This window comes from Cuculus canorus, chromosome Z (assembly GCF_017976375.1).
Source record: "Cuculus canorus isolate bCucCan1 chromosome Z, bCucCan1.pri, whole genome shotgun sequence".
Classification (NCBI taxonomy): Eukaryota; Metazoa; Chordata; class Aves; order Cuculiformes; family Cuculidae; genus Cuculus; species Cuculus canorus.
This window is the reverse complement of record NC_071441.1, coordinates 55,740,609-55,759,565: the sequence shown is the minus strand read 5'-3', so window position 1 is coordinate 55,759,565 and position 18,957 is coordinate 55,740,609. Positions and strand designations below refer to the sequence as shown.

Genomic DNA, 18,957 nt, shown 5'->3' with positions numbered 1-18,957 from the left:
GGGATATTAGAGAGATGTTTGCAATAGCCATGCTGCATCACACCTACCTTCTCACCAACACTAAACTGTCTGTTAAGAGGATAAACCATGCTTTTTTTCCTGCCTACTGGCTTCCCAGAGCACAAGGATCATTACCAGAAATGGTGTCCCTTATCAGTCTGTGAGCAGACACTACCTGAGCAGGGTTACTCCAGCAGCCAGCCTCGCCAGCTCCACTGCCACAGCAGGAGCCCCTGCAAGTCGCCTTTTTTTTTGATTGAAAAACTCCAATATACTGTAATTTTACTTGGTGGGGATGTAAATGAGGAGGGTTTTGGTGCAGGGAGGCAAGATGTTCTGCAGGCTGGTGCTAGGAAAGCTTTACTTGGGAAATTAAATTACTGGATGATCTTTAAGGTCCCTTCCATCTCAAACCATTCTAAGGTGTGTGAGCAGCACTGCGCTTCACGTGTTGCTACCAGGATGCTGGAGAGAGGTATGCCAAGAAGTTGTCTTTCCCTTCTTTCCTGCTAAAACACCGATTTCTGGCCTGTAAATGCTCAGTAAGCTTTTTGGTTGGAATTGTTTTGTGTACATTTTTGCACAGCTATCCCAGTCCATCACTAAACTGACCACAGTGCACACTCGACCTCAGGTTGGTGATGAAAGTTGCCCAACCCTTGGAGTTACGAAACACATTCCTTGTTCCCTGTGCCATGTCAGAAGGGTGGCAGAGCATTCAATTGCAGTGCACTGGATCTGAAATTTTAGTTATCTTTTTTCCCTGTAAATCTTTGAAAACACAGTTTTTAAGAATTGGCTTAAAATTACTACTTTTCATTAATGTCTTTCTTTTTGTATTTTCGTATCCTGTTCTGTTCCTTGAAGCTGGAGATAATTAGCCCATCTTTTTCTTAAATTACTCTGCCTCTTGGCTCACAAATGCTTAGGGTCATGCGGTGATGATGCAGTTTGTGCAGAGCAGAGGTAACACATTTTCTGCATGATGCCTGCTTTCTCTTAACTGCTGGTCAGGGGAATGACCTGGAGTTTGGTTTCTTTTGTTGAGTTACTCTGTGATTTCTTCAGATTTATTTACTGAGTTTGCTAAAGATTACCCAAAAAAATAGAAGACAGAAAAATGATTGAAGCAGTGCTCGAGACTTTAGGCATATTTCAAAATTACATTTTGGAGTTAATTTATTGCTGTGATGAAGCTTACTGGGTGTAACATGAATATGAAAGTATACGTCTTCGTTCTCTGCGTTCCTGTTACAGAGGCAGCCAGTGCTGACCTGTAGGGGCCTTTAAAATCATCGTGGCAGGTTAATGTCAGGAGGCAGCTGATTTGCTGATTTATGGTGTGTTTGTGTAACAAGTGTAGGAATGTTTCCTATCCCTATATATCCATAGGTGCTTCTATCCATAAGCAGACACAATCAAAGCAGGTAACAGCAGCAGTTTTCTTGCACTGTGCAAACTTATTACACTGTTCAGAGCTAAAACTGCTTCATTTGATGTGGCCGATGACAACATTTGTTGAGATGCTTGCATGGGAAGTTGGAGACAGCGACACAGGAGGCTCACAAACACAACTGTTCTTCTCAAAACACATTAGGGCCTCCTCAGAAACTCTCCTTGCAACTTGCCTTACTCTGTAGTGGTTTTTCCTGCAGCAGCCCTGCACCCAGAGACGTGGAATGCACAGGGTGTGCTTCAGGCACTGCAGCCATTGGCCAGTGGGTGCATGTTGCACACCCATACCTCTCTTTGTGGTAGCTCTTGCCTTTCCACCCATGCCTGACCTTGCAGCTTTCCCAGCTGCACTGGTGATGCATTCGACCCCGCTGTGCATGGCAGCAGAGCAGAGTGCCCAGCCTGGGGCTGGCAGAGCCGGCTCCACTCAAACCCCTGCATCTCTAACCCTTCTACCTTCCCGTGGGTGTTATCAGGTAGCTCCAGTGCGCAAAGGTTTTGTTCATCTGCTCTGTTTCTGAGGTTGTGGGCATGCAAAGAAACAGGCCTTAAATAAATCAGTGCTCTGTGTCTGTGTATGAAACGCTGAAACAACATCAGAATGGCTTTAGGGAGCAAAAGCCACAAGCGTCAAGTGACCATAATTTGTTTATTGAGCTTATGCATCATCATATCACCAGTTCTGCAGACTATAAGAGACTTCTTTACTGAAACATAGGCATAAAAATCTTAAATACAAAGGAAGAAGTGCATTAAAAATTACCAGGTAATTCCTGGTAATTAGTTCTGCTAATTCCTTTAAATTATTTTGAGGAGTGCATGGTTCTGTTTTCAGGGTTTCTAAGGTATAAGTACGTAGGCAACTCATGGTATGCAAATTACTGTTTTAGGGCTGTAGAATCAGTAAGGGTGGACCTAGCAGCCAGTTGTGCCAGCCGTGTGATGAGTCTGCTTTCATGTCCAAGTCCCTGAAGGAGAGGTGCTGAGGTTCCGCTGGAGTCAGTGGGAAGGAGTCAGTCAAGGAAAGGAGTTGGGCACATCTCTCTGTTAACTCCTCTGTCTTGCTTCCCTGCCCCACTTGTGCCTAACAGCCTTACTTTTAATACTCCATAAACAAATAATGCTTTCTTGGAACCTCCAGTGCAGAGTCTTCTTCCCTTGCAGCCTGCCACCTTCAGTCACCCTCATCTGCTGCGACAGAAGGTGATGCCCCTTTCCCCTGGGAAATGAGCTCTGGTTCCTGATGGAAAAAACAGGATTCACCTGTATGCCTCCGTCTTCAGCTGACATCTTACACATTGTGGCTGGTCAACAAACCCTGCTCAGTACATAGAGAAAAATGTTTCCTCCTGTTCTGCCCTACTTCCACATGGCTGAATGTCTTTCACTCTTTATTTTTGCTTATCTGATACCAACAAAACTGTGTTTGTCGCCATACTTCTATAAAATCCAACTTTTTGTCATGCCTCTGCTGGTTCCTCAGCAAATACAGCTGATGGCAGCCTTCAGTTATTTAGAATATGAAGATGGGTGCTGCCTCTTGTCTTGGGTAGAAGGATATTGAGGAAAGCACCGTGTCTATAGTGACTCCAGCCCTCCTCACTCTGACTCTGTCTCTCTGCAGTGGGATTGCACACATTGGAAGCGCAGTGAATTACAGATGGTCAGCCAGGTTGGGAAAGTGACCACATACCTGGTGTTACTCACTTCAACCTGGTCACCTCCGAGTCTCCTGGTCACCTCCAAGTCTCCTTGCATGGCATTTGGAAACGTGTGCCAGTGCATGTTCCTTCCCAAAAAGGGCCCTACCTGCTCCATGTGGCATTTAAGAAAGGGGTAGTTTGGCAAATCCAGGCTTGCCTTGTGAGCTGCCTGATTTGTTTAACGCTTTGAGTCCAGAAGAAAGCCTGCAGAGAGAATTGTCGCAAACTGTACCATCTGCTTAAATGTACTGAATCCATTTTCAGTGCCAGAGAGTTTCCAGGTCTTTGAGGAATGTTCTCCCCTCCTACCTCTGTCCTCCACTTTGCAATAAGAGTGTACATGATAAGGACGTTAATCTCCTGTAGCTGGAAGCCTTTCATCCATTCCTTCATTAAAAGCTTCCTTTTAACGCATTTCCTCTCCCACACAGAGCTGCACTCCTAATCTCTGATTTCTTTTCCACATGGCTCTTGGAAAGGCAGCTTTCAGAGCTGCAGCAGTGATGTCCGGCTGCTGAGGAGTGAAAAAAAGCAGTTTATCTTCTCCTTGTTTTGCTCATTGCCCACCCAGTGCCTTCCCTGGAGATGCAGGGCTAATGTGATTGCACTCCGGGGTTGGCAGGATTGTGGAGAATGGAGCACAGGGCTGGGTTTGGATCCAGAGCTTGTGTGCAGCAGCACACGAACCCTGCTGGGCTCCTACAGCTGGAATGGGGGTTTCTTCTCTCCTCTGATTTTCCCTTATTAACGCAGTACTGAGATTTTACAAGAGCGTGGTTGGAGATGCTACTTCTGCCATGAGAAGCTGCTCTTAAACGTATCAGCCACTGGATGTGGCGGTAGTGGACAGCACTTCAAATGTGCTCCATGGCCATTACCCTGTGCCTGCTGCCCTGGCGCAGTCTCTACAGTGCTCCACGTGCATTTGGGTGAAAGGTGCAGACAGGGACACAGTGTGCAATTGTTCAAGGAATTCCCCTATGTGGTGCTTGGGGATTCTGGAAGATCCAAGTGATCCTTCCCCCTGCAGGCAGTGGCCTCCGGACAAGGCACTGACCAGCTCCTGTTTGGCTGGAGCTCACTCCAGCCCTGGAGCTCTGACCAAGGATGCTTTTCCCTAAGCATTGTGTTCCACAGCTGCATAGGAGCCACACTCGATGAGGCTTTGGCTCTGGTGCAGCCTTAGACAAAAAGTGAGCAGGAAGGACAAAATGCAGGTGTATGGGGTATTAGGAGATGGTTCTAAATCTGTTTATCTTGTTCTTCTCACTGTCAGAGCAGATGAAGCAGTTTCTGTTTGCTAACAGACTGACTCCTGGAATTTGGTAAAAATTAGTCATGAAAGGAAGCCAACATCCAAGGAACAAATTGTTTTGCTTGAGCATGGGATTTGATGCCCACTTTTGCTCTTGCTGTCCTGTGAAGTTGCTCTGTGCAAAAAGAAACAGTGACCATAAAATAAAGTGCAAGCTGGTATTTCCCGAGCAGGTTTCTCAGCTTTTCATAAAGCTGAGAGGAAAAAAAAAAAAAGCTACCGGTGTCTCAAATGGCTTTTTCTACATGTGTGACTTCATCTTCTCTTAACTCTGCATGGTACTGCAGAGACGTCTGACGTGGTGGCTGTGGGACACTGCCATTGGTGCTGTAGGGCATCTGATATGGTGGTCGTGGGACACTGGTGGCCGTAGGATGCTGCCATCAGTGACTGTGGGGCATCTGATATGATGATCATGGGATGCTGGTGGCTATGGGACGCTGTTGTTGGTGACTGTGTGGCATCTGATGTATTGGCTGTGGGATTCTCTTGGCCAATGACACTGCCATTGGTGGCTGTGGATGCTGCTAACAGTGGCTGTGGCCACCTTGCATGGCGATAGCTCCACGTCCCGACATGATGGCTCACGTTGACCATGGTGAAGCTGTCGTGCCTCTCCATGGAGACCGATCAGGAGCACTGGCCTGGAGGAGTGGACAGACCGAGGGCAGGCAGGAAGAATGTCTCCGTGTGAAGTTAAGGTTTGCGTGGAAGCAGCACATGCTGTGCATGGTGTCCCTTGGGCTGACAAACGGCACAGGTGGGATGTGCTGGCCATTTTCAGCTGTGAAGCTGCAGTGGTGCCAGGAGAGGCATGAAGGGGCTCCAGAGGGCAGTGATAGCCCCTGGCCTTTGGTCTTCCTACTCTAGTTGTGCCTGTGTCCGTGCCAGGGTACTGCTGAGGATCTGGGTGCCACTGCAGCCCAGCCTGTGGGTCCCAGACTGGTCCCATTCCCAGCAGCGCCAGGCTTTGGTGGGACACCACAGACATGGTGCCAGGTCAGGTCATGCTGGCTGCACAACAGGGCAGGATGGTGTCACTGCGTTCGGGTTTGTGTGTTTGAAGAACCCCTTTCCCAGCCCACTTACCTCACAGCTGTGCCCTGCCCAGCACGCAAGGTCTTCCTGTCGTTTGGGGCTTTCTCCTTGCTCATGTTTCCTGGAACCTTCACGTAAGTTAAACGTGGTGGGAGAGCTTGGTGCATGAGTTACCATGGCAGAACGCGCCCCGGAGTGGTAATCGGCACTGGGAACCCACCTGCTGCCCGGAGGGCACAGCGCATGCATATGGATATTTTGATTAAAAAAAAAAACTTAATCTGCTTTACCGTGTAGTGTGGATACGCTCAAATCTCTTGATTATTTAAGAAAAGAATTAATAAATCTAATAAAGTTCCTTTGCCAGCCTGGAGAGATCCAGGCCCAGTGTACCTGCAGCCCTTTATCTGTATGGATTTCTCCGCCATTAGCTCTCGTTTAAATTTCCCGTTGCTTTGGATTGCTAACTAGGTTTTCTGCAAGAGTGCCCATGCTTACATGGTCATATATTCTGGGTGACTTTTTCACTTTTTTCCTCTCTTTTTCTTGCTGTTCTGTTGATTGTTGCAAGGGGAACTTTTTTTTTCCCCACCTCTGTCATCAGTTTAATCTTTTTTCCTTGTCCCTTTTTCCTTGGGTTTCTTAGAGGTGGGGAAGAGCTCTTGTATTGCAGCTGAATTTTTGAAGACTGATGGGAAAATGGTGTAATCGTTTGTGCTCTGAAGGAGGAGCTCAAGATTTTGAGGAATTAAAAAGTGCACAGAGAACATCTGAGAGACAAAGGGCTTAATGGTTTAAAAAGGGAAGAAAAGGTAAATTTGGAATCGGGCTACAAAGGGACATAAATCATGCAGACGTGTGCGTGGAGTGCATGTGGAAACAAGTTCGTATTGGTGACCAGAGTAGAGGTCTAGGGAAGGAGCGCTGAGAGGAATAAAATGGCTGTGATGCTTTGTGTGTCCTCCTGTCCATAGAAGGACCTGGTGAGAGCATTTCTGCGCTTCAAAGCTGTGACAAAGCAGGCATTCGGAGGAGTGTGAAAGGGTGGCACATCCCTCTGTGAGCCCACAGGCTATGGCTGTTGCACGTCTGGGGAAACAGGGGCCTTGTTGCAGCAGAGAACCAACTCTGTTTCCTTCTGGCACGGACGGATTTGCTGTGGAGGTCTGAACTGTTGCGTTGTTGGGACAGGCACGTTGGATTGTGTGCAGATCCGTACCTTACTGAAGAGCATGGCAAGCTTGTGCTGCGACACTGCCGCCATCACCATGGCAGCTGGCACTCTGTGGCTCTTGTGCTCTGGAGGAGAGACAACTGGATTCTTGGAAACCCCTCCCCCCCAAAACCTGTAACACAAGCCAGCGAACCCTGGGATGACGCTTGTGGTGGTCTTCATGCTCTGTTCATGTGTGTAGTTCATACTCTCAGATTTTTTACTGGTAGGTGGCGTATTTCCCATCTGGAGCCCCATGTCCAGTTCTGGAATTCCCAACATAAGAAGGAGATGGAACTGTTGGAGCGAGTCCAGAGGAGGCCATGGAGATGGTTCAAGGGCTGGAGCACCTGTGCTATGAGAACAGGCTGAGAAAATTGGGATTGTTCAGCCTGGAAGAGGGAAGGCTGTGGGGGGACCTTAGAGTAGCTTCCAGTACTGAATGGGGCTCCAGGAAATCTGGGGAGGGTTTTATTATGAAGGCATGGAGTGACAGGCTGAGGGGTAATGACTTTGAATTGAAAGGGGGAAGATATAGAGTGGACATTAGTAAGAATTTTTTCACAATGAGCATGGGGGGGCCCTAACCAGAGTTGCCCAGAGAAATCCTGGGTGCCCATCCCTAGAGGTGTTCAAGGCCAGGTTGGGTGGAGCTTTGAGCCCCTGATTACTGAGGTGGGGGTGGAATTAGATGATCTTTGGAGTGCCTTCCAACTCAAATCATTCCATGATTCTGTGATTCTGTTTCCTGGTGTTATTTCACATGATGTTCTTCCTTTGTCGGCTGTTGCCAGACAGGCATTGTGGCAGGAGTCGGAGTGTGTCTGTGTGCAGCCTGCATGGCTCCCCAGCCCTGAGCCACTGTCCAGAGCGTGCCTCCACGTTGTTTACTGCCTGCGTATTTTCCCTGGGTGCTGAGACACTTCAAGTCAAAGCAACTCCTGGAATTGCCAGGGCAGCTCTGGGTTGGGGAATTTTTTGTTCCTAAACCTGTCTGGTTGCCTGGTGCTGGCAGTGCCCTGGCTCTCTCAGGAGGCACTCCATGCTGGCACCCCGCTGCCTTCCGCAGTGCCAGTGAGCCAGCTGGAGCCCATTCTCCTCAGAAGGCAGGGAAGGTGAGGGCAAGGCAGAGGAGGGAGGCTGCAGCCAAGGACGTCACAGGAGAGCATACAAGTAGCCCACCTCCCACCCCCTCGCTGAGGGCTGCCGGTAGCAGCACATTTCCTATTCATGTGGCATTTTCTCCAGGTGCTGAGTTCAGATTTAAGCTGCTTCTTTTTATGTGAAATGTTTAGCACCACGCAGTTTCCCATTTCCCAGGCCCAGCCTCTACTCACTCTCTGCCATGATGGCTATGCTGGTCTGTTTCTTCTCCAACACTCTTGCTAATGTCCCAGATTTGACATTGTATGCCATGGTGCCAAGTGTCTTGAATTTGTCCTAGGAGATAACAACACTGGGAGAAATGAAAAAATAAGAAAATGAAAGCTCTGTCTGCTCGGCAAGGCTTCTTGTGGTGGTTGTGGTACGGTGTGGCTTACGCTTCAGAGCAGGAAAGCCATCACCCCGCACTGCAGAAAACCACATGCACAGAACTGAATGGGGCTTTGAGCACCCCGATCCAGGGGAAGGTGTTCCCCTTTGCAGGGGGTGGCACTGATGTCCCTTCTGACACAAAGCAGTCAATGATTCCATGATCTATAATTGTCTGTCAAGTTACATTTTGTCACCAGTTTGGTGCAAATTCTGTGGGTTACTGTCTCTGTAGAAGGTCAGGTTTGATTCATGCTGGTGGGTTTCCTTTCTTTTGCCCACTTCGGAACTCTGGGTGATAGGAATACACTTCCCAGCCCTACAGAGACCTGCAGGGCACAGCAAGTTTGAGTGACAGTCACAACACGGTTCTTCGCTCAAAGTTTTATCTGTGCTATATGTTGCACGGGTGCCTTTGCTCTTGTGGCTGCCCATCCTTCCTGAGTCCTAAAGCACAAGAAACAGCTGAGTCCCAGCCAGGCATCCTCAGCACTCTGTAACTCCCTCCACCAACTCCTTAAAATACTCAACAACCAGAGGATGAGGGGGCGGGGGAGGCTGCCAGATGCTTTTTTCTTTTTGAAACTCTCTGTGCGTGGTCAAACACCAGAGTTTTCTCTGTCCTTTCAAAGCGGAGGCAGGGAAACCCGAGGTGTTTTACGGCCTCAATGATGAGAGCAGTTCATGCTGTATTTCGCTGCCTGAAGGTAAGCCGACATGTCCATAACTGTTTCCCGTGTTTAAACTTTAGCTGCGGAGTTGGAGGGGTTCCCCCTCCCTCCAGGCCCATAGGGGGCTCTGAGAAGTGGCCACTTGTGCCAGCGCTGAGTTGAGACCGCCCGTGCGTGCCTCCATAGTGCTTGTACACACGTGTGAGCACACACACATATATGTGTGAGCATGTGTTCTTACAGGCATGTGTGCCATGGTTCAGCTTTCTACTGCGCTGTGTTCATGTGAGAGATCAGCTTCACAGAGAAAACTGAAGTGGAAAGAGGTGCCGGCTCTGGACATGGGTTTCAGTGATGCTGCAGAGCGTGTCTGTGCGAGGGGCAGCAGCGTGTCTGTTTGTGTTCTGTTCCGCAGCGGCCAGAGGCACAACGCAGCACTGTTCCCTCGGGATCGCCCTTTGGGACAGATGCAATCTCTGTGTCCTTCAACTGCGCCGCTGGAATCAGGTGGGCAGGACTGGCGCGGGGGGTCTCTCATCTGGTTTTTGTGATGACAGTTCTGTTCTGGCACCGCATTTGAAACGGCAGAGCGGATTCCTTTAGGAGCCCGTGTTGGCGGTCAGAGTGAGGGATGGTTCAGCTGTTGTGTGTATGTCTCTCCTGTTGCATAGCTCCCACCAGCCCTTCTGTGAGCCTGGTGAGCCGACAGTAAGAATGGCTTATTCCGTGTGTGTTTCAGGGTCGCCCGACAGCTACGCCGCGCCCTCAGCTCTCAAAGAGCTGCTTGCTCCTTCAAAGCCGTAAGAATTTTAGCTTCACAGTGCAGCTCCAGATTAGTCAAGCTTTGAAATAGAGTAAAAGTGAAAAGGAGGGGAGAAGATGGCTTTGAGGGTGCATTCTCTGTGGGGAATAACGCACCTCCCCACTCCCCGTTGTTGTTAACACGGCTGTGGTTTCTTTTGTACACTTTTATCTTAATTAATTTTCAATGTACCCTTCTGTTTAGAAAATCATAGAGTTGTGGGATGGCTTGGATTGGAAGGGACCTTAAAGTTCATCCAGTTCCAACCCCTGCTTTTAGATTTCTAGATAGAAACAATAGACATTTACAGTGTTCTCGCCTACACCGTTCTGTCACAGACAGCCCCAAGCCCCATGGATCAAGCATTTGCCCATTTTTGTTGTTTTTTCCTATAAAGCAGAGGCCAGTGTCAGGGAAGCAATGCTGTTTCCCCAAACACAGGGATTTATGCTGGCTCTGAGCCTCTGTTTGCGATGTTGGGGCTCGATTTCTCCTCAGCAAAGCCTCCGACTCTCACAGAGTGAGGCTGGGGATGGAAGCAGGGCAGACGCTGTGCCAGGTCTATGTCAGGACCAAGATGCAGGCTGTGAGCTGGGCGCTTGGTGCGAGATGCTGTATGCTCGCTGCCATCGGTTCCCGGGGAGCCTCTCAGTGGCAGACTTTGTTCCCCCTCATAGCGCTTCTCTCCTGCCTGACTGCATTTGCAGAGCAGCCTGGGACCCCCCCTCCAGTTCCTGGGACCCTCCTCAGGTCCAGAGACCCCCACTAGATTCTTGAACCCACCCACTCACCCCCCAAGGTTGAGGGAACCCTTCCACATTCTCAGACCCCCCACCATGTTCTGGGTCACCCCCCAGCTCAGTGTTCTGGCACACCCTCCCAGCTCCTGGAACACCTCCTCAGTCCAGGGACACCTCCCTCAGGTTCTGGTACCCCTCAGTTTTTGGGACACACCCTCCTGGGTTCTTCAACCTGCCCCAGCTCCTGGTATGCCCCTCCAGATTCTCGGAACTCTCCACAGGTCCTGGGGCCCCCGTCTCCAGTTTTTGGGACTCCCTCAGGTTCTCCCTTAGTTCCTGGGAACCCCTGCCTTTGTGTCCCATGCCACTCCTGTGGTTTCTGGGTGCGAGCGGTGTGGCTGGTGGGCCATTCTGAGCCCCCACGTTCAAGATTTGCCTTAAAAATCGCCTTTGTTGCAAATGTTCCTGAAGTTACTGATGTGGGAGGAAGTAAAACTGCCGGAATCCTTTTTGGCAGCGTTATTTAATCTTTCTTTCCCTGAGGTCTGAAATGGGAGCTTTGCACATCAGTTTTATGCCTTAGCCACAGTGCTCAAAGTGCAGCATGTTTTTAAGCACAAATGACACTTTAATGACGTATGTGAGTGATGTAATTTTTTTATGGTGCACACGTGTGCGCTCTAAAGGACAAAGACTGGAAAACACTTCCCCCTCCATGGGCCATATGCAGTGGAAAATCATTTTTCCTTCTATGGACCATACACACTCAAAAATCCTTTTCCTCTCCATGGACCATTCACATTTTAACAGCATTTTCTCTACTTAGGACCACTTGCATTTGAAAATCATTTTCCCGTCTATGGATATTCCACCTTTGAAAATCATCCTCCAATAGGCTCAAATAATTAGGAGGAGCACATGAAAACATTGCACGTTCTGGGTGAGGCAGTGAAACAGTTGCATCAAAACAGGAAAAAGCAGCAGTGACTGCTTTTCAGCCCACGTTGCCTTGGCGCTGGACAAGGAGATAAATGGAGACAGAGAAAGTCTGGCAGTGCTCCCGGCATGGCTGGACAGGAGGGACATCGGCAGCATCCAGCAGCCTGAGGCTGCATTTCTACAGACAGACAGACAGACAGACAGACAGACAGGAGAGTGCTTTTGGCATTAGAGTGGCTTCCTTTATTGACGGGATAGTGGTGCTCACATCAGAACTGGTTTTAAGCCAGCAAGTTGTTGGTGTCTAATGCATTCAGTTAATTTAAAGCCTGCTTGGTTGGTTTGTTCAGTGTCCTGCATTCATCACTGCAGAGAATACGATTTCAAAGTCAGCCTTCCCCCTCCTTTTAATATTTATTCCTTTTATTTCAAAGCTTGACTCACCTGGAGTTGCTTTATGAAGCTAAAAATCATAAAACTTTAAAGGAGCAAGCAGTCTCTTCGGAAGCTGAATTCTTCCCCAAAAGAAAATTTTTGTAGTCCCACATTATTTATAGTGTTGTAAAATAAGTGGATAATGTACTGGCTATTAAGGATTATTTCTTTTTAATTTGGGAAATACCTGATTTTTCTTCATCAGTAAAAGAGAGACCATCTCTTAGTTGATGTTCTTACGTCACCATTGCAGTTTCTGTCATACAAGGAGGACCTCTGTGTGTAAAAGAGACGCAAATGAAGAACACACCCCAAATCCCTGTCGGTAGTTCAGAAATGGTACAGCTGTCATGGTGGTAGCTCTTTTTCTGTAGTTTCTCTGAAAGGTAAATAGACAAAGGAAACACGAGAGCTTCCCAGTGCCAGGGGGCTATGCATGGGGAAAATGTGCTGGGAGAGAACCCTGAGGGCTTGTGTTGTTAAGGTTAACCAATGCAAGCAGGCCGTTATTTGCAGTTCGCCTTCTTTCAGGTAATTATGTCGGTTTTAACTTTGGGTGAGGCACTTGACATTAAAGGGGTCACTGAGTTCTGCTGTTAACAACAGTGGCACTGCGCGTTACAGTCACCCCAGCTGGAATCTGCTCGCTGCCAGCAACTCCCGGCGGCACAGACCACAGCAGCTCACCAGCAGCTTCCAGGAGAAGCTAGACTGGGAAATACCTGGGGCCAAGGTGGCTCCTCTGTTTCAGAGGAAATCCACAGCTGGTTTAAGAAGTCTTGTTATATTTTTAAATGACATACTTGCAACCAGTGATGAAAATGCGAAAATGGCTGTTAAGATCAATTAGTTCAAGGATGAAGAGAGAAGTAAAAAATGCTTTTCCAGTCTGAATGGGACACTTAGACAGCCAGCAAGTTCTTTTCAGTTTATTTCCCAAAATTAATAAAATCCTTATTACTGTAATTTTGAAGTTTATTAATAAAACGCTATGCCACATAGGACAAAATTCTATATGGAATGAACGAAAAATCAGTATAACAGTTCTCACCAAGGGAAATAAAAAGGGACCGGAGGAGAAAGGAAGAAAAATGAAAATGACATCGAGGAATCAGTCCATACTCTCTTCACCTGCTCACACACAATTCTAACTTTTAGTTATTGACCAGTGTCAGCGGGTTCATTGAGCAAAAATTAGGACATGTGATCTGAGCATGAATGTTACCATTTCTTAGGGCTGAAAACAGGTGGTTAATCAAATTAGGATAAAAGTGACAGTGTTGGGCCTCCCTACTCAGCTGTGTTGTACAGGCATCCTAACTCCACACGTGCTTCTTGATTAAAAAAACACAATTTTTCAGATTACTGCTCTAAGCAGTGGAATACAGGGGTTTTGTGATAAAAATACAGTTAGTCCTCTATTTTCTAGTATACTTTAATACCTAATATTAATTATATCTAGTATTATTGATAGGAATATATATTTCTTATACTGTAATTTTAAAGTGTACTTTGTAAGTAGAGAGGCAAGTACAGCAGCGGAGTACGGTGTTTTCAGTGGCATTTTGTGCGTCACTTGGAATCGGTGACATCGCTCTTCTCTCAGGCATTCATGCAGGACGCATTGTGTCATGGTCACCGCACATCACAGTGTGTGGAAGAGCAGTACAGGGTGGTCTGGGGCAGTAAGTACGAAACCAGCAATGATTTTGGAACGTGTTTTAAATTCAGAAGCTGAGATTATTTTCCCCTTGAAAACCAAGAGGGGAGTGGTCGGAGAGACATCAGGAGAGAAAGGGAACGGCTCATCTTTTACAGCCCACCAGGAAGATGAGGACTGCGTTCATTTACAGTTTAGCTCTCAGTTTTCTGGAAACCTTTTTGTGTTCCAGAACACACAGCTAATAGAACAATTTCTGTAATGTTTATACAAAATGTAGTAGAAACAGAGCTTCAAATAAACTTTCACTGTATCTTTCCAGAAACAACTGTGCTAACTGCATGTATTTCAGCTCTGCAGACACAAATTTTATTTAACAAACTCATCCCTGTATTTTTATTTACAGCAAGACCCCTACATTTATGCACACAAAATATCTCTAATTACACAAGCGTTAAATAAAACATTTTGGGTGGAGTATCTATGCAGACGTACATCTTAGTTATTTCTGAAATCTAGACTTAAAATAGATAATAACAATGAGAAAAAAATTGCAGATCCTGCAGCTGTGCTGAGCTGCTCATGCTGAAGCCTGCTAACAAAATACCAGCACCAGCAAGTTCAGCTGCTTTCTTTCCCAGAGCCAAATATCAGTGGCTGAAAGGTGCCGGAAAACCAGGTGCCATGAATTTGCAAAGTGACAACCTGCTTGCATTTGTATAATCAAACCAGCAAAAGATGAATAATTCTGATTTCCCGTTTTATTTCACTCTCATTGTCTGAGGCAGAAAGATGACATGAGTTTACATAGAAAATGTTGCAGGATGCGTATGGGAATATGGCTGCATTTAGGGGTGTTGCATGTCTGATATACCTGTGTTTTGGGTTTTTCAACCTTTAAGACTTGTCTGTGGACAGCTGCTCCTGCCCAGGCAGCTCTGAGACTGTGCAGGACAATCACCTTGTAAAGCTCTACAGAAACCATTGCGTGGCAGCTACGAGTGCACAACTTCTAAAGTCACATTTGCCATTTCTTATTCGGTTTAACTCTCCCCTTCCTGCTTTTTTTTTTTGATAGAGACAGAGATATATTCCTTAAAATGAACTATCGTCTTTTAAAACATATAAATAAATAGGAAGGAAATGGACAAAATCCTTCTTTGACCACAAATTGTAAGAAACACAGTAATGATGAGTTCTGTCTTTATCAGAAAACTCTCACTTTCCTTTTTATTTTTTTTAGTAAGTAATAAATTAATGAACAATGCTTATAGATTTTGACACGAGTTATTTTGAAAGCTGAAAAATTACTGAATTTGTAACATATCTGCTCTATATTGGAGAAATTTAATTTCTCGATCTCATTAGTGCAGCAACAGGATTTACCTTTGGGAAGATGTTTTGTGTGAACGTGTGTTATCAGGATAACTGTTTTCTTTGGCTTGATACTGCTGAGCTTTATCTTTGTGTTTGGAGACAGTTCAGTGATCCTAGGGAAGGAAAGAGCAACACAAGATGTTGTTGGGCGGTGCAAGTGGCATCATTTCTGTGCAGGTTTCTATGCCCTGCCTTTAGCAGTGCCAGACCCCAGTGTGCAAGCCTCAGTTTCCCTGCCGGAGGAGAGGCTGTAAGGCTGGGGGTGGAGGGGTGTGGGGGTGCGTAGGCGATGGAGAGGAGTCGGCTTTGGCTTTTGGGGGCAGTCCTGGACAAGAGCAGTCTCGTCCCCGGACACAGTGGGGTTTGTAAGCACCCTGTCCTTTCGGGCTGAATTTCTGCCACGGTTCACGTGCTCATTTGCAATTTACTGAGCATTGACAATGTTCGGTCCTCTCTTTGACCTCCTGTAAAGAGAGATTACTCTGCTTTGATGCGTTTCAGAAGGGTGGGCTTTTAACCGTTTTGGTGGTTGGATTCTTACCGCTGCAATCACGGATCGTCATCTTCCCTACGGAAAGCCCCTGCGGCTTCAAAGGGAGCTCGGGGCGCATTGTGTGGTGTGTGGCAAGAGGTGCAAAGCGGTGATCCAGGTCACGGATCTCCCTTAATGCCTCACCGCTGGGCTTCCCTGTACATAAATGCATCAATAACAGGCTTGCTCTATTCCGTTGCTTTTCTCTGACAAAGTATTCCATGGGCCAGCAAGGACAGTCACGCTGTACTGAACCTTGTCCAAACAGCATCTTTTCTTGGGATGCTCCTCTGCTGGTGTCAAATCCTCCAGGCACCGTGCTCTTCAGTTGCAAAAGCTCACTGGGTAAATTTTCCGTGAATGCTGCTTTCCAACAAAGCTTTGCGCAGCTTCCTGTTCCAATTGTATGTCTCTAAACACAAGTATTGTATTGAAATGCCTGGTTATAATAATATTGTAACTGTGCTCCTTTCATAGTGTGCTCCACTCAGCCCCAGATTTGGGGTGGCCACTCTGGCGCAGAGCATGAGCTCACAGAAGTGCTTGAGCTCAGCACCAGCACTGAGGAAGCCCTCCAGCACCCAGCATTATGTCTCTATGCCAGTCATAGAATCATAGAATCATGGAATGGTTTGGGTCAGAATGGACCTCAAAGCCCATCCAGTTCCACTGCCTGCCGAGGGCAGGGACACCTCCCACTGGAACAGGGCCTCAAAGCCCCATCTAACCCGGCCTCGAGCACTTCCAGTGATGGGGCAGCCACCACTTCTCTGGGCAGCCTGGGCCAGGGCCTCATCACCCTCACAAGAAAAATTTCTTCCTAAGATCTGATCTAAAGCTCCCCTCTTTTAGCTTAAAAACATTCCTCTTTATCCCATCACTGCACTCCCTGTCCATATATGATGCTGGCGTTACCACACCTGTTGATGGTAAAAAATGGCTGGATAGGCTTGGGTGCTCACATAGTCTAGTGCCCAACCTGATCAAACCCTGAGAGTCCTGCGCTTTGGTGACGGGCTGCGCGTACCTGTGCTGAGGGGTTAATTCCTGGCCTAGGGAAGGAATTTGGTGGCAAGTGGGAGCTGACTGTGCGCAGGATTCAGAACAGTATCAAGTCCTGTCTCTGGCTGCTGTGATCTGCATTGCCTCATTCTGCCTGGGGCTCTCCTCACATTAGGCTTGGACAGACTGCCTGCCCACCTGCAGTCAGGGTTCTCCTCCAGGGCTTGGATGAAAACCTGCCCACTTCCAGTCAGGTAGCATATGTGTGGGTGGGCAGTGTCCATGTGCTGACGGATGGGCTATTCTCATCCTCCTGGTGATGCGAGCAAATGTGACTTGAGGTTGAATATTGAGGATCTTTAGTGGTAGCAAATTTACCCTGTTTTTTTTGGTGTTTGGGTGTTTTGGGTATGTGGGTTGCTAATGTGTGGTACCTAAGAACAAAAGTGGGAGAAATACGAAGACGTCTGAATTTTACAACTTTGTAAAATTATAAATAGGAGGGTTTCCTGCCAAGAACTATTCCACTCTTTGGTTGCTGCCAACAGCCATTAAATCGTTTGGTCAAGCATATGAAGAAGGCAGCTCAAGAAGCCCTGTGATCAGGCTCAGATATTGAATCCAAGGGGCCTTCAGCATATCAAGTATGTCACATTAATTTTTGTTTGGAAAACTAGAAAACCACATCAGTAATCTCTCACGTCTTAAAAAGGAGGAGCACTTGGCAGGGACCTCTTAGTATTGAGTGGAGATGCCCCTGCCGTGTAGGAAATCCCCGCAAGGCAGGTAAGGTTTTTAGCACTCTGGGACTGGAATTCAAGGAACCTTGCCCTTGTGTGACAAAGGTTGGCAACCTGCAGAGCCGGGTTAAAGCCAGGTTCTCATTGCAGTGTTTGTTTGAAGTCTCCTTTGGCCTCTGATGTTACTGCAGGAGAAGACTCCGGCTGCAAGAGACTAACTTTAGTAGATGTCTTTTTTCTTTTATATTTGGTGTTATTTCTGAAATCTGAGCCAACCAACCTTGAAGTATGACAGATGAGTAAGTGACAAATGCAAAATTAAAAAGTACAGGTTCTTCTGGGAACGGCAGGGCCTGATGAAGGCACGCGCTGTTAAATCATCAGTGAATGAAGTTTTTGTTTCATGCAGTATTGCAGAGGTCCTGTTAAACCCAGTAAATACTGATGGGTTTAAGAAGTGAAAGTGCAGTGCTGCTTTTTCTGGAGGTGGTTTCTATCTGCGATAGCGATGCTGTGAGGTGGAGGGTTGGAGCTCAGGAGGGGTGTGTGCAGTGGATGGTGCACAGAATTCGCCTCAGCCGTAACTATGAAGTCGAAGTAGCCACATGTGTCGCACAACTGCCCTCCAAAACCTCAGAAGGTGAGTTGCCACTGCGTTATGATAGCCAGGCGCAGCTTCTAGAAGGTAACACTCCTAATCATGGTAGGTTTCCTCTCTCAGCGTGGTAGTTGTGCTTTAAATAAAAAAGAGGGGAAAGAAGCAAAATCTGTGCAGCACACACTGGTTTTCAGTGGCTGCTGGATTAACACTTGCTGTCGGCACAGAGCAGTGAGCTTGCCTGCGGTATGGAAGCGCCCACCATGTGCTCTGGGCATTTGTGGCTCCATGCGCATGGTCCCCACATCACAGCCAGAGCAGCAGTCAGAGCTGCCCTTTGCCCGTCTGGGAGTGACTGACCTCACTTCTTTGTGCTCCTCTTTTGTAAGCGATGCAGACTGGCAGGAGGCGCAGGACAAGCGGACAGGGCTAGATTTAGCTCTTGTCTGAAAGAATGTTCAGATGCAGCGTGCATCTCTGAACACGAAGTGTGTGCAGAAGCCATGAGCTCGCATTGTGGTTCCCAGCACCCCAGGAATGATCCAAATTTGCTCTGCTAGTCCAAGCAGGCAGAGGTCCTCCAAGGCGTACTTGAAGTCACTGAAATGCCGCCCTGCAAAGGGAATCTGTGCTGCACGGGCAGGGTTCCTCAGTTTGAAAAGAGGCACAAGGTTCATGTTCCCTGCTGGAAAACACAGATCAGACATCTCAGAGCGAGTCCTGCACAGCCACCTCTGCCAGTGTAGTCACTGTGGAGAGAGGAGAGGTCTTTTGAATAAATGAATCTCAGAATTTGCTTGTGTTTAACTTTGGTGTTAGTCAGAGTTGTATTCTGTTCTATCATTAACATCTCCTGTAGTGCTGTACTCTTGTTTTCAAAATTTATGATTATGGGAAAAAAAAGATTTTAGGACACATTAAATACCAAAGAAAATTTAATATATGCAAAATCTAATTTGTGCAGTGTTGCAGTACTTGCAGATATATGGAAGATTAGAAAAGAATTGCTTCTCATTTGAAAGGAATTTTTAGTTATCCTGAATTTGGGGGCTTTTTTTAGCTTTATCATAGTTAAATGCTATGCCAATAATTCTGGTTAACTTCTGTTTCCTATAAAAACAAAATTATGTGCAAAAATAATCTCTAATACAGGTAATAAGCTGAAGGATCAAAAATTTGGAAGTTAAGCAATGCAGTCTTAACG

The 18,957-nt window shown here is 47.1% G+C and overlaps 1 protein-coding gene across 2 annotated transcripts in view; it reads left to right on the top strand.

The window, feature by feature from the left end:
- The window catches only part of ZCCHC7 (zinc finger CCHC-type containing 7), a 111,993-nt gene that overhangs the window by 8,283 nt on the left and 84,753 nt on the right, over positions 1–18,957 (top strand). The window lies entirely within an intron of this gene.